This window comes from Ambystoma mexicanum, chromosome 1q, assembly GCF_040938575.1.
Source record: "Ambystoma mexicanum isolate Mex_15411 chromosome 1q, UKY_AmexF1_1, whole genome shotgun sequence".
Classification (NCBI taxonomy): Eukaryota; Metazoa; Chordata; class Amphibia; order Caudata; family Ambystomatidae; genus Ambystoma; species Ambystoma mexicanum.
In genome coordinates, this window is record NC_090922.1 from 339,020,511 (window position 1) to 339,033,777 (window position 13,267).

Consider the following 13,267-nt stretch of genomic DNA (forward strand, 5'->3'; position numbering starts at 1 on the left):
GTCGCACATTCAAAAGTCTCTGTGAAATGTTATGAACTTTTTTAAGAGATTACAAGCGGAGATCAAAGGAAAGAAAGTTGAATAAGAGGAAAAGTAAATGTGAATTGTCAAATATGTCACAGGGGCAAAAGTAAAATATAAGAACTACAAGTAACAAGAAGCGTTGGGGGGGGAAAGAAATCCCAAGAAGTATTGGTGTTGAATATGAACTTTGGAAAAAGAGAATAAGAACTAGAACTGCCAAGAGGCATTGGGGGAAAGAAATACCAAGAGGTATTGGTGTTACACACGAACATATGAACAGGCCAAGAGGCCAGACTAAAGAGTGAGAATTATAAGTACGAAGAAGTGTTGGTGTCACAAGATGAGTATGGACTGTGAATTGAAGGAATATTGAAAGAGAGGTCAAAGTGGTCATGCAGCGGTCTATGTAAATTCTTTGCAGTTTTTTTAAAGTCTCCGACAGTGAAAGTTATCTTCGTTAAAACGTGGGGGAGGGAACCGTCACGAAGAATAAAACAGGCTTGAGCAAGGCAGAGGGAAGTTTGTGCAGAACTGTGAGAAATTGTAAGCATGTGAACTGAGTATTGCTGGCAAGGCGGATGAAGTCTAATGAAGTGATTGAACTATCAGATGTTGAAAGCCCAAGATTGAACTGTTGAACTGTACCAGTAAGATAAAGTGAGCAAGACTGATAGAACTGTGCCATCCACCTATCCTTTGTTTAAGAGACTCTCTAGACCCTTTGCGGCTGAACCTGGGGAAGCGAGTTGGTGTGGAAGCTATTCTGACATTTCTTTTGGAGACACTATTTTGCTTTTTGTATACCCTGAACATATTTTGTATCTTGAGAAGGGGGCAAGGTTAGGTTTGCATAGCATAGGCCTTTTTATTTTGACCAGACCGACTTGCACGCATGTGTTATTGTTCAATAGTCGAGATTACTCCAATTTTAGATTTGGGGACATTTAGGAATTCTACCATCCCAATCAAACTTGTAAATAAAGGTTTTAAAAATGTGTATCCATTGTGTCTGTGTCTATTGCTTGATACCATGCCTTCCTCACAGCACCAATTGTGGAAATGATCTGTAGGGCATGGGTCTGCAACCTATGGTTCTCCAGATGTTCTGGACTACAAATCCCTTTTGCACTAACTACCATAGTCAATGCAGAGGAATCCTGGGAGTCGTAAGACAAAACATCTGGAGAGCCAGAGGTTGCAGACCCCTGTTATAGGGAAACCCAGTTTTAGAGATGGCCATGAAAACATGGATCGGGCGGGAAGCAGGATCTGATAGAACTTGTATCTCTGTTAAAGGGAACACTTGAGGATGACTCTTAAAATTTCAGATGTGGTATATTATAACATTAATCTGGCACATGTGAAGTATACATAGCCACGCCCCCTCACTTCCAATGGAGACCATCTACGCAAGGCTGGTCTAGACAGACCACAAGCAGCACTTGTCCAGGCAATGGCTCAGAAGAACTGTCCTGGAGCACTGCCGCATGGCCAGAACTAGAAGCCCCAGGGCAGACTGTTGGTGGGAAGATGCTGCAGATATGATGTTTTTATATTGTATTCTGGCACTTATAGCCATGAACAGAACTGAAAAAGCGTTTTATATATGGGTCAGCGTGCACACTCTCTTTCCATACGAGTGTAAGCTTCATTCAGACATAAATGCAGAGTGTTTCAATAGTTGTAACTGAATGTTCACATTTTAGAGTTCAACTATTTTATTGTACATTAATACATTTGAGTGAACACCTGCCCTCCTCCACCACACAGCGTTCAGTTCTCCCTTGACTGCAGCTGGTGTTTTTCCTTGTCTAATTAAAGTATGGTTTGGCTGGAATATTGGAAATGTACACTCATTATGAGAATGGAGGTAATAGTAAAAATTTGATATTTGAAATACTTACTTTTTACAAATAAATAACACCTTATTATGGAATGAGATGTTGTGCGATATTTACTGCAAGAGGTTCATGAAGAAAATATGCATGGGTTAAACAGGCGTATTGACCTCATGCAGAACTTTCTACTTACCCCATATGCTAAAGATTTCATGTGATTCCAACTCATAACTAGGTGATAATAAACGACAAGTGGTATATAAAATAATACATATTTTAACTTTACCCCAGTACGCATGAGGAGTTTGTAAGGTCTTTCTTGGGATAGCTCATGTTGTGTTGAAAAGTGGAGGCCCTTTAACCCCCAGAGGACCTCATTATGAGTATGGCTGTAAAGGTAAAACGTGGTATTTTGAATACTGCATTTTTCGAAAATACCACTTACTATACTGGACTTAGAATATCATAAAGCTCATTATTCCTGAATGCCCTATGGCAATGCACTCGTCTTGTGAACAAGACAACACCAAGCAACATGTGTTTGACACCCAGGCCCACACGTGGAGTCTGGAGTCGGGCCTGTAACAGCAATACCGGGACTGGAATTGAGATAACTGTCAGACTGATGAGTGAAAACGATTGACAAGCAACACTCAGACAGGTTTTCTAGTTTTTCTCAAAGATTTACTCCCGATCAACTTCAGAGTTGATCGTGAGCATCTCAGATTTGTACCTCAAGAGTGCCTGTAATGGGAGCAAATCTGGGGCTGCCGGGATCATCTCTGCAATGCCCCAGAGCAAATAATTGAGTATCACATTTGCACACGAACATCTCTGCGATGCTCCAGGAATCCTGTTGTTTTTTTTTATTTTTATTTTTTTTATCGGGCATAAGGAGGCAGGTATAACTCTGGTATGCTCAGGAGCATCCTCTAAGAAAATCCATCTCGACATTTGTGAAAAATGTTTCCTTCGAGTGGCGGCCAGGTGACCTGCGAAAGCATTGCCCTGCAAACGCAACATAGAGTTAAAGATGCTTCCATTTCTCCCGCGGGGTAACGACTCCTGCTCTTCTACAATATGCACATGTATGTATCAAGCGTGCTCATGGTTCTGCATTTTACAGTGACATACAGATCCGTACATTTCAAAGTACTTTTTACCAAAGGGAAAATTGAGCCCTCTGTGTGTTTTTCTCAAGATAAATACTGCAGATAATATATACAACCTTGTTTTACACTGTGTCTGCTGCCAGCGTGTAGCAGTTTAACGGCGCTGTGGCTAACAGATGTCATTCTGCTCAATTACTCCACATTGCAAAGTTAGACAATGTTTAATTGTGGAAGCAAAATGTACACAGCACTGTCACGATCAGGAACACAAATGAAATAAAACTAGGTTTTGCGTGAAGACTGTGTATTGCTCCTAATTTACTTTTCGTTAAGCGTATTGTATTTGTCATTTTTATAGTACCCTTTCCCCGTTTGTATGGCCTCAATGCACTTTGTGGTTGGAACCCTCAGTGACCATAGTCCATGTGTGGGAGGTTCTAAGAGTTACATTAAAGATGCAGGTGTGCATTTTGCCAGGTTAGGATTATGTGGGCTGCCTAAGCTCCAGTAAGCAGCACGGAGGTCAGGCACGTGGGTGGGTGCTGTTGGTGGTTTAGGATAGAATGCTAGTGCCAGAGAGTCGATGTGTGCCCAGCTAGACCAACATTTTCTCGTAGGTTGTCACTGTTTCCTAATGCCAGAGGTGTTAAGGTATGTCAGGGGTTTCAGTGTGGACAACTGTGTGTGATGCTAGACCGGAAAAGCATAGCCATCGCTGCATTCTGAGGTGCATGGATGGGTGGCCATGCCTGCCGCTTGTGTCCACAGATGTGGTACAGGGTATACATACTGTAAACTTTGATGGAGTTCGGCTTCAATGTCTTTTTTCTTGGTCCAATGCAATTGGCTGGTCGCACTAGTCGTGGTCTCCCTGGAGCGAAATTCAGAGCAGTGGGAGAGGGGCCCAGTGGAATGTGGGGTGTGGGGTGATGTATGATCATCTGTTAGTGAAGGAGTTTGGGGGTAGAGGGAACAGCCAGGTTTTGAGGTCTTTTTTGTTATTTCTTTCTTTCTTTCTAGGGAACGCTTCACGAATGTGCGTGTCATCCTTGCGCAGGAGCCATGCTAATCTTCTCTGTATCGTTCCAATTTTAGTGTATGTGCTGCCGAAGTGAGCACTTGAGGTCCTTTTTGAATGCTAAGTGATTGTCATTAATTTTGATGTGTTGGGGTAGAGAGTTCCAGATGATCAGTGCTTGGACCGAGATGGAGGATCCACGTAGTCTGGTGGAGTTGTAATGTGGAGCAGCTAGGAGAGATACTGTGCCAGATATGAGTATCCTTCAAGGGTGGTAGCGAGTGACTTTGTCTTGGAGGAATTCCAGGCCGGTGGTGTGGAGGGCCCGGTGAGTGATGCACATGGTATATTGCAGGCTTGAGTGACATTTGTACTTTTGCAGCATTCGTGAACAGCATTTTCATGTGGTGGCTGTCCTCACCAAATTAAGGAATCCCTGATGGTTATTAAAGCAAGAATATTTGTATGCAATGTCTGGAAAGTGAATGGAAATTTACAAGAATCAAAGTGTTGCTTATATCCAAATGTCCCACTGTGCACACTAGGACGACTCAAATAGGTAGGGTTTTGATGCTGGTTTCTTCGGCAGTCCCTTCTTGGGCCTCATGACAAAATGTGATCTCAGACGTTCTGAAAACGAGGAAAGAAGAAATGCTACATGGCCCTCTTTAATCATTGGGCAGAATTCCTGCTCAGATTAATGCATGCCGTAATTACCATTAGTACCCGGCGAGAGTCAAGCAGAATGCAACACGCATTCTGATTGGCTCTCGCCGGGTCCTTACCCGGCCAGAATCCTTCGATTCTCGGCCGGATTCCAGCAGCCTTGTCCTCGGTGGGGGGGGCGTGGTAGCTCCTTAGCCAATGAGGAGGCTCGAAGCGGGGCCATCCCCGCTCCGAGCCTCCCCACGGCTGAGAGGCTGCCTTCGCCCCCCGCTGGGGACTCAGGTAAGCTTTTTTTTTTCTCCCCCTTCCCTCCCTCCTCCCTACCCCGCCCCACATACCTTCTTGCTCCTGCATCCCTGGTGGGGGACGATGGCAGCCTCCAGCAGTGTGGAGACTCCACGCCTCCACACAGCTGGAGGCTTCCATCGTCCCCTGCCGGGGATGCAGGTACATTTTTTTTTTCTCTCTACCCCCCACCGCCCTCCCAACCCCACTTACCTTCTGCTTCTTTTTTTTCGAGAGTGGACGCGCTGGGAGCACTTGTGTTCCAGGCCGCCATGGAAAGAGAAAACAGACTCCTGTTTTCCCTTTCCCGGCGGCAATTTTCTTGGTGTTTTGTTTTTTTTCTGTCCCGAAACGCTGCGGCTTTTCGGGACAGAAATAAATGCTTTTAGTGCCCCGGTCACGCATATATTGCGGGCCGGGGTACTAATAGCAATATGACCCTCACAGCGGGGGCATTACCGACTCAGGTAATGCCCCGGGGCCTTCCTTAAGGCCCGAGCGAATGGGCCCCAGGGCATTACCTGAGTTGGTAATGCCCCCGCCGCTCGGGTCATATTGCTTAATTACTGTATGAGGCAATGGGGTATGTCCATCCGACAAGACTACCTCAGTTACAGCAGTAACTGATGCAGATATCCTGAGAGGCCCAATGCAATATTTCAGAAACCACATGCATTATTCCTCTATTTAAACTTATATCCATTTGCACCCTCGTTTTGGGGATGGAACTTGATAGGGTACAGTAGCAGACCGGCCTGCTAAATTACCATTTTCAGTAGTCTACAGAAGGATCACTAGTGCTGCTCCTGTTCATCACTTTGTGTAGCTAGACTAGGGTATCCCTCATTTACAGGAAAATATGCATTTAAAAGATTTAGCGAGGTTTGCAATTGGTACTTACACCTTGTAGTTGGAGACACGCATTGGCAGATATTTTTGGGTGGTATTTAACCTCCTAATCAAGCGATATTGGCTCCTGTGGTAAATAATGTATAACCCATGATCTGCCAGGCAGCAAAATATTGTCAAGATTTGCAAATATCACCTATTGTTACCATTTTCACTGACCTCATGGAAAGGCTGAAAGCAGAGACGCAAAGACGATCAATCATCATTGGTTTACTATTTGTGGTTATTTGTGAGTAGGCCCCTTATAAAGGTTTTCCATAGTTTTCATAGGAAAGAGTGGAAAGCTCCTGAACATGTTTATTGCATCGTTTTATAATGAAACACGATGCATATTTTGATGCCTTTGATCAGTCTGATTGAAAATGCTAAGCAAAGATGGAAGAAAGCATTAGCTTTCGAAGTCCCACAGACTTCTTCATCAGATGTTGCAGAGTAAACAGATTAGTAAAAGAAAGCCACTGCACAGATCATTTCCAAATTGAAGGGGAAAAAAAGAAAAAAGGAACATTTAATCTTCATTGGCTGAAGGAGCAGGATGTGAATCTGAAATTGCTGCCTTATCTAAAAGTCCATAAAAATCATGAAAGCAGGGAATACAATGGGTTGCAAACAGCACACATTTTGAGAGATACATTTAACAAAAAAAGAAGACAAAATCTTTTCACATTTAATCATTAAGTTAGGCCTAGGCAGCCATATTGTCAGCCCTGCTAAGTTCCTCAAATTACTGATGTTATTTTCAAGCCAAATCCAGGTTTTTATACCTTTTTATTGGACTAGCAAAATATTTTGCTCAGATGGTGAAAGCTTATGGAACCATCATCTGAGCACAATATGTTGTTAGTCAAATAAAAGGTATAAAAAAGTGCATTTTGCTTGATTTTACAACTGGACTAACATGGTGCCAAACCCTTTCTCACACATTATGGTATTATTTTAAAAGGTGTATTGAAGTGAGAGGTTTGAAACACATAATTAGGAATCAGCTTAAAGTACTGCATTTTCTTCATACAAACGAAACGTGTGTTTCTCAGCCTATAAATGCTTCAAAAGAAGGTATAATCCTCTCAGGATTAAACCACAGGAGGTGACTGCGTAAAGCTAATTTTTAGCTCCAGCTGCAAACAGTTCTCAAAAGCTATGTCTGTTTCCTTAACCGTTGAACAACAATTTTTCCAGGGGCCAAGAATGCACCTTTGCTCCACACTAGAAGGAGGAGTTATTGGAAGCCGCCATTTCCCAAGGTACCTTTCCTCAATTCCCAAAATGGGAGGTAGTGGGGTAGGAGATTCCTTTTACCAGCAGATGGCTATTCCTAGGAAAACTGTTTGGTAGAACTCTTTATCCACATAGTTTAATCTATTTCATGAATCTCATAACGAGCACAGATCAAGGTTTACTATTTCCTGAAATTAATCTGGAGAATATGAAAGACTTGGTGGACTGACTCACTTTGAAGTTGAGCCTGTACTCCTCTACATGTGTTATTCCATAAAGGTCTTGACAAAACTGACAAGGTTCTAATGTAAGGGACACATGTTTCCAGGTAGGAATGACTGAGTGACACATCGAAACACAAGGAAGATACACCGATATCCTCAGTCCATAAAACATACGCTATCAATTAACCTACCTCGAGCACCACCTGGGGAAATCCTTCTGTGATTTTTCAACAAACGTTAAGCCATAAAGTGCCAAAGGAAAGGTTGGCATTGACAAGGGACAATGTATGATTAGTATTGTTTATTCAAGTCCAACTAACATTCCAAGATTTGTCATTTGGTGGTCAAGGTGCATGCACACAAACTGCTGCCCGTTCCCCTCTGCTGTTTCCCCCAAAAAACACCCTTAGTACGAGCAAGGGGTCTCTAGATACCTTACTCACACGTCCACACTGTTCCATCAATGCCCATCAGGACTCAACGTTACCATTTTACAGCCTAGTTTACCCAATCTCCATTCACTACTCTGCCAACAGCAGCAAAATCTAGGGAAACAGGAAACATTTAAGCCTGGATGGAGGCAGAACAACCTGATGTGTACCTATAAGGGATGTTTCCATGGCAATAAGAATGCATATTGAATGGCCTTGGCACATGCCATGTCAGATAACCTAGGAATTGTGGGGAATGCTAACAAAACGCTGGCACTACTCCAGATCCTGTCAGACTGTATGTACAGTGGGGATTTCAGTATTCTACTTACTGCAATTTAGGTGTTCTCAGATGTTGGTATTGAGATTTATTTGAACACTGAGTCTCTGCATTGCCAACTTCACACAAACTGGTATCCCCAAAAGCTGCTGAGCAGCTGATGAGTGGCAGCTTGCCTGAAGCTAATTGCAATTCACAATCTATCGATCTACCTCGTACTCTTATCTCAGAAAATATTATGGGCCTAAATCCGAGCATTCTGGAAAGACTTTTCTTGAACCTCACCAAGATGCAGCTTTCAGCTCAGGCCAAAGATCCTGTTTACAAGTCTACGGGACAACTTTAAAAGCCGGCTATTTGGCCACTACTACATTTAGGTCTAGTTTATTAATTCTATCCTGGAACATTGCTGGCTTGTAAAGACAACTGCATGACCCAGGCTTGTAAGTGTTCTCAGCCAGGTTTGACATTAGGCTGTTAAAAGGAAGCTGGTCAGCCTGTCTGCTGTCTGTGAATGGTTTTACCACTTTATTCTCTGCCGCAAAAAAATAAAAATTGGAAGCGAAGAAACTCTGGAGGTTTGGTGATTGTGGTCGCCGATCATCTTTCATCTTCCGGCTCTAAGCTATATCCAAGTTGTGCCCTTTTGGCTGTCGGCTTTTACATTCCTAATGATGGAATTTCTTGTATTTTAAATTGTTATAATGCACTCCATGGGTATGCGCTGGGGATGATATACTGGAATTAGTAAATGTTATTGGGAAATATTTCGCCAATGCTTGGTCACCTAACCACAATCAATCCTCTTTTATCATTTTGGGGGGATTTTAACTTGATGCTGGGTGACTGCGTTTGACTAGGTTCTGCTTTTGATGAAGAAGGTCAAGCATACAATATTTTGCAACCAATAGTTAAGGACCCTAGGATGAGCAGGCTGGTAGGCTTCTGCTACCATTTCTATTTGAATTAGGCCTTCAGACTATGAACGGGAGGTTTCCCTCTCTGATCGCCCAGAGTCCTTTACCTTTTGAAATGTTCAGTACTTTTCGATAATAGACTATTTTATGCTTCTGGTGCAGGATTAGCATTTTATATCCGATTTTTGGATAGAGTGCCAACCAGAGAGCGATCATGATCCTCTAATTCTGCCACTGAACGTTCAGCTGGGAGACTTTGAGAATCTCAACAGGCATCCAGGTACTTGATACGGTCTCGCAATACAGATAATAGAACGGAATGCTACTAGGGGTGTGCCTGTGTCTTTTGATTTCTCATGCTCTACCTACCATTGAAGCCTGCCTCACATCTGACATTGTCTGCAATCGTACACAATGCTTATTTGATAATCTCATGGCAATGGCTAGGCAGGTTTCAAGGAGGAGTTGCCATAACACCACTCATAGGGCTTACAACATTGGCTGGTATACAAAAGAATGCAAGATGCTAACGGCTGCCCTTGCCCCAGCAGTAATACATTGTCATGGAGATATAGGGGCGATTAGGACAGCCAGTCTAAAATATAAGAAAGGTCTGACTGAGGGTAAAGTTCGATGGAAATGTGGGCTGTGGAATGAGCTTGAGGGCGCTGCCTGCAGCAGCAGAAATAGTAGGTTATTCTGGAAGATCGTAGCACAGGGGTTCTATGGTATACATTGGAATTATGTACATTTTATTTCACCTGAAACCTGGGGGAAAGCTTTTCCTTCTTTGTATAATCTCCCAAATTTGCTGTGCCATTCCTTGACCAACCCGCCGGCCATGTGAACTATGGCTAGGACAGAGGATATTATTGTGTTTACTTGTCCAGAAGTGCGATAAGCCTTGCTGTCTCTAGCCAATGACGAAGCCCTTAGGGTGGGCATGGTACAATTGGACATTTTTAAGATGAACCTGCCAATCTGGGTTCTGGTATTTACCCAGCTTTTTAAAGCAATTAGTAGAGATGATCTTTTCTGCTGAGCTGGAGGCAGGCTATACCTTTTTTCCAGAAGGGGGACAGGGCAGATGCATGTTGCTATCTCCTTGATTGACTCTTTAGTGAAATGGCTTGGGAGATTAGTTTTCACTAGACTGCATGAATGGGTGAAGTTCGCTACAATCTTTGCTGAGCAGCAGTATGGCTTTCAAAAAGGAGTTGGGACTGTTGAGCATGGATTGAACTTAAGGCTGATTGTGTAAAAATGTGTGCTCAGGTATGGAACTCCTTTATACCTGGGCTACATGGACATTAGCTCGGCATTTGAAACCGTCAGTCACAGGAAACGTTGGGCGTTTCTATCGAATATCAGCCTTCCCAGACGGTTACTCTCCATTCTGGTGTCCTTGCAGGAAAGTCTTGCTGCAAAGGTGTGCATAGTTTGTACGGGTGAGCTGTCCTCAGCATTTGAATCAATGTGAGGGGTTAGATAGGGTTGTGTTTGGCACCCCTGTTTAATCTTTAATCTTAATCTTTTCCCAATTCTCCGAGATAACGTGCTACCACTTCAGACACCCCGAGGTGCTCAGGGAGGAATGATCTGTGCCTTGGTTTATGCAAATGAGGTTTTCTTTGCTTGTCTGACTACAGCATTATAACGTCTGGTCTCTGTAGATTTTATGGCAACCTGTGATTAAGAACAACTTGGCCTAGTGTTCTCAGTAATTCAACTCCAACAAGAAATGTGCAGAAGTCAACGGTGTAGTACTGAGATTTAGTAGGAATGTGGGTGGGTGAACTCTGGACACTCTTTGTCCGATTTACACTGCCAGAGCTGTGCCAATTGTCAACTACGGGGCTGAAGTAGGGGAATATTCTTCTTTAGAACCGATCCCTGATCCAACAGTAAGAGAATGATTTCCTGCACTGTCTTTTTGCAGTGTAGGGGTGATTCTCCCACTCATTTGTTGCATTGGGAAGCTGGTTGGGGCTTTATCTCGGACACTCTGAGCTTTAAAACTCTAAATTTATGGGCAAGATGGTGGCGCAAAAGGGAGAGTGATTTCCATCGAACGCACTGACCTCAGAGGTAGGCAGGCGCAGTCCTTGGCTGCAATCAATAAAACACATAATTTTTTCAGTGATTAAGCAAACCATTCATCAAACCCTTTGGGGAAGGGGCAGCTGAAATGCACCAATTAAAAGTTGATTTTGTACAGTGATAGGACCTGGCTCGTCGAGGCTCTGAGTAAGTAAAGCCCACGGTTCAACATTTCTTTTAGCACTGTTGCTCATTTTGTTGGGAAAACTATACAACTGGTGTGCAAACTTACACAAGAGGGTTTTTTCATTTGATTTTAGAGCTAATTGATTACCACTGCCCTCTGTAGGGGCTGGATGGAATCCTAGCAAGAAGGAGGCTTCAACTCCATTCTGTTATGACTGGAGTACAGTGGATGAATTAACCCATTTTTCCCCCATTTTCTATAATTTAAGAATGTATCTTTGTCCTAGAGTTAGATTATGTCATGTTAGAACATTAAACAAGACCAAAATGCTTTTGTGTTATATTCCTTGTGGCTCATTTTATTCATGCCTTTATTGGACATGGCCTAGCTTTTAGTAAGCACAATATTTTTTAATGTATCTCAGTGTGCATCTTTCTATTCTAAATGTAGTTGCATTGTTTCGACTTTTATGAAACTGTACTTTCGATATAGGAGCTTCCATCAATGAAATCCTAACATCTCATAACATCAGGTGGTATCCTCAACCCCAGTATAGAGAAATACCCTCAGCTGAAATGTAATTGCAGTACTTTCCAGGCGGAGGATCCCACACATGGCCATTATGCTCAGTTTACTTTGAGTAATTGGTTTTTGGGAACCTGCAACAATGAAATATAATATTACTTGAGATATATATTGCTGCATTAAAGTCTTCAACAAGCACCCATCTCTGCAGCACGGAACAACTGTTGCCCTTTTCCTTTGGGGATATCCAGTCAAAGAAAGAGTGACAAAATGTGAGGGTTTGGAAATGTGTTGTGTGGGATGGTACACGTGTTCGTATATTTGGATACATATGTGTACTGGTAGAACTGTGGAGTCCAGGCTCATTCTATATGCACACCCCTCCTACCTTCAGGTATTCTTAAGGCATGCAAAGCCTCAACTATATAATGCTCCCTTTTGATTCCAATATTAAATGTAATGGCATAAGGGCAACCTTGTATTAGAACATAGACTCTTACTCAGTAATTGATTTGGAAATGAAATGTGTCGCCGTAATATCACTTGTACCAGCTTTGAAAAGATGCTAAATCCATGATGGACAGAGTATTTAGAGTGGTTATTTGCAGGCCGGAGTATTTTCTGGCTATTGAACATTGAACCTTTTTACTTTGATCAGCTTCACCAGAATTGTTCACCCATTGTTGAAGAGCTGTGAGGAACAAAGAAGGACTTGTCCCATCCCGAGCTAGAAGAAGTCAAGTTTCTAATGCATCTGTTGCTTTGAAGTTTGTCAAAAGAAGATGGAAACTGCACCCTTGATTTCTGGCCTGGGCTGTGAATGAATGTAAAACATAACAATAGATTCATGGGTTCTGCAAATGAGAAATATTGCTTTGCTTTTTGTGCCTATACCAGGCCAGTTTACACGCTCAGAAGACATTCATATTTCCATTGCAGAAGAAACATTGTTGTGAAGAGAAATGGGGAACCTCTGATAACATTAAAAAAACCACAGGGCTCAGTTAGTATTTAAATGTTAGGAGGACCTACTTTCCTCCCAGGGGGTGTATGCACCATTGCACTTTATCAAAGTATTAATGGTTTTCAGAGGACTCTTGAGGGCAAGAGGTTACATTTGATGACATTGTTTGGTCGTACTTGGATTGTCTGTCAGTATGTGATCATGATAAGAGAACAATTAGATGTGGCTTCTCAGCAGACGCTTTCATAGTCAACAAACACACGGATTGTTGTCCAGCTTTAGCTTTCGCTGTATATGTTCCGATAGTTTGTAGTGGAAAGTGGTTTGTGGTACACTATCAAATATGATGGTGCTATTCATGGTTTATATTGCAGCATTCACAGGCTTTGGGATATCATGCGTCTTTTCTAGCATGACATTTATGGTCGTTTGCAACATGGGAGATCAAATTAAAGGAATATTCCCAAAAATAACAACAGTTATACTGACTAAATGTGAATGTTTGAAAATGTGTGGTGCATGAATAAATAAGTGTGTAGATATTTACATTTAACATGGGGCGCACCAAAAAAAGTGTAACTATTTTTTTTTTAAGTGATAGCTGCTGACATACCATTGCTGGGGAAGTA

The 13,267-nt window shown here is 42.5% G+C and overlaps 1 protein-coding gene and 1 non-coding gene across 2 annotated transcripts in view; one reads left to right on the top strand and one right to left on the bottom strand.

The window, feature by feature from the left end:
* CHST8 (carbohydrate sulfotransferase 8) overlaps positions 1-13,267 on the top strand; it is a 1,469,505-nt gene that overhangs the window by 521,843 nt on the left and 934,395 nt on the right. The gene's annotated exons all lie outside the window — the stretch shown is intronic.
* LOC138565210 (U6 spliceosomal RNA) lies at positions 3,987-4,093 on the bottom strand. The gene has a single exon (XR_011301112.1). It is a non-coding gene; the product is annotated as a U6 spliceosomal RNA (small nuclear RNA).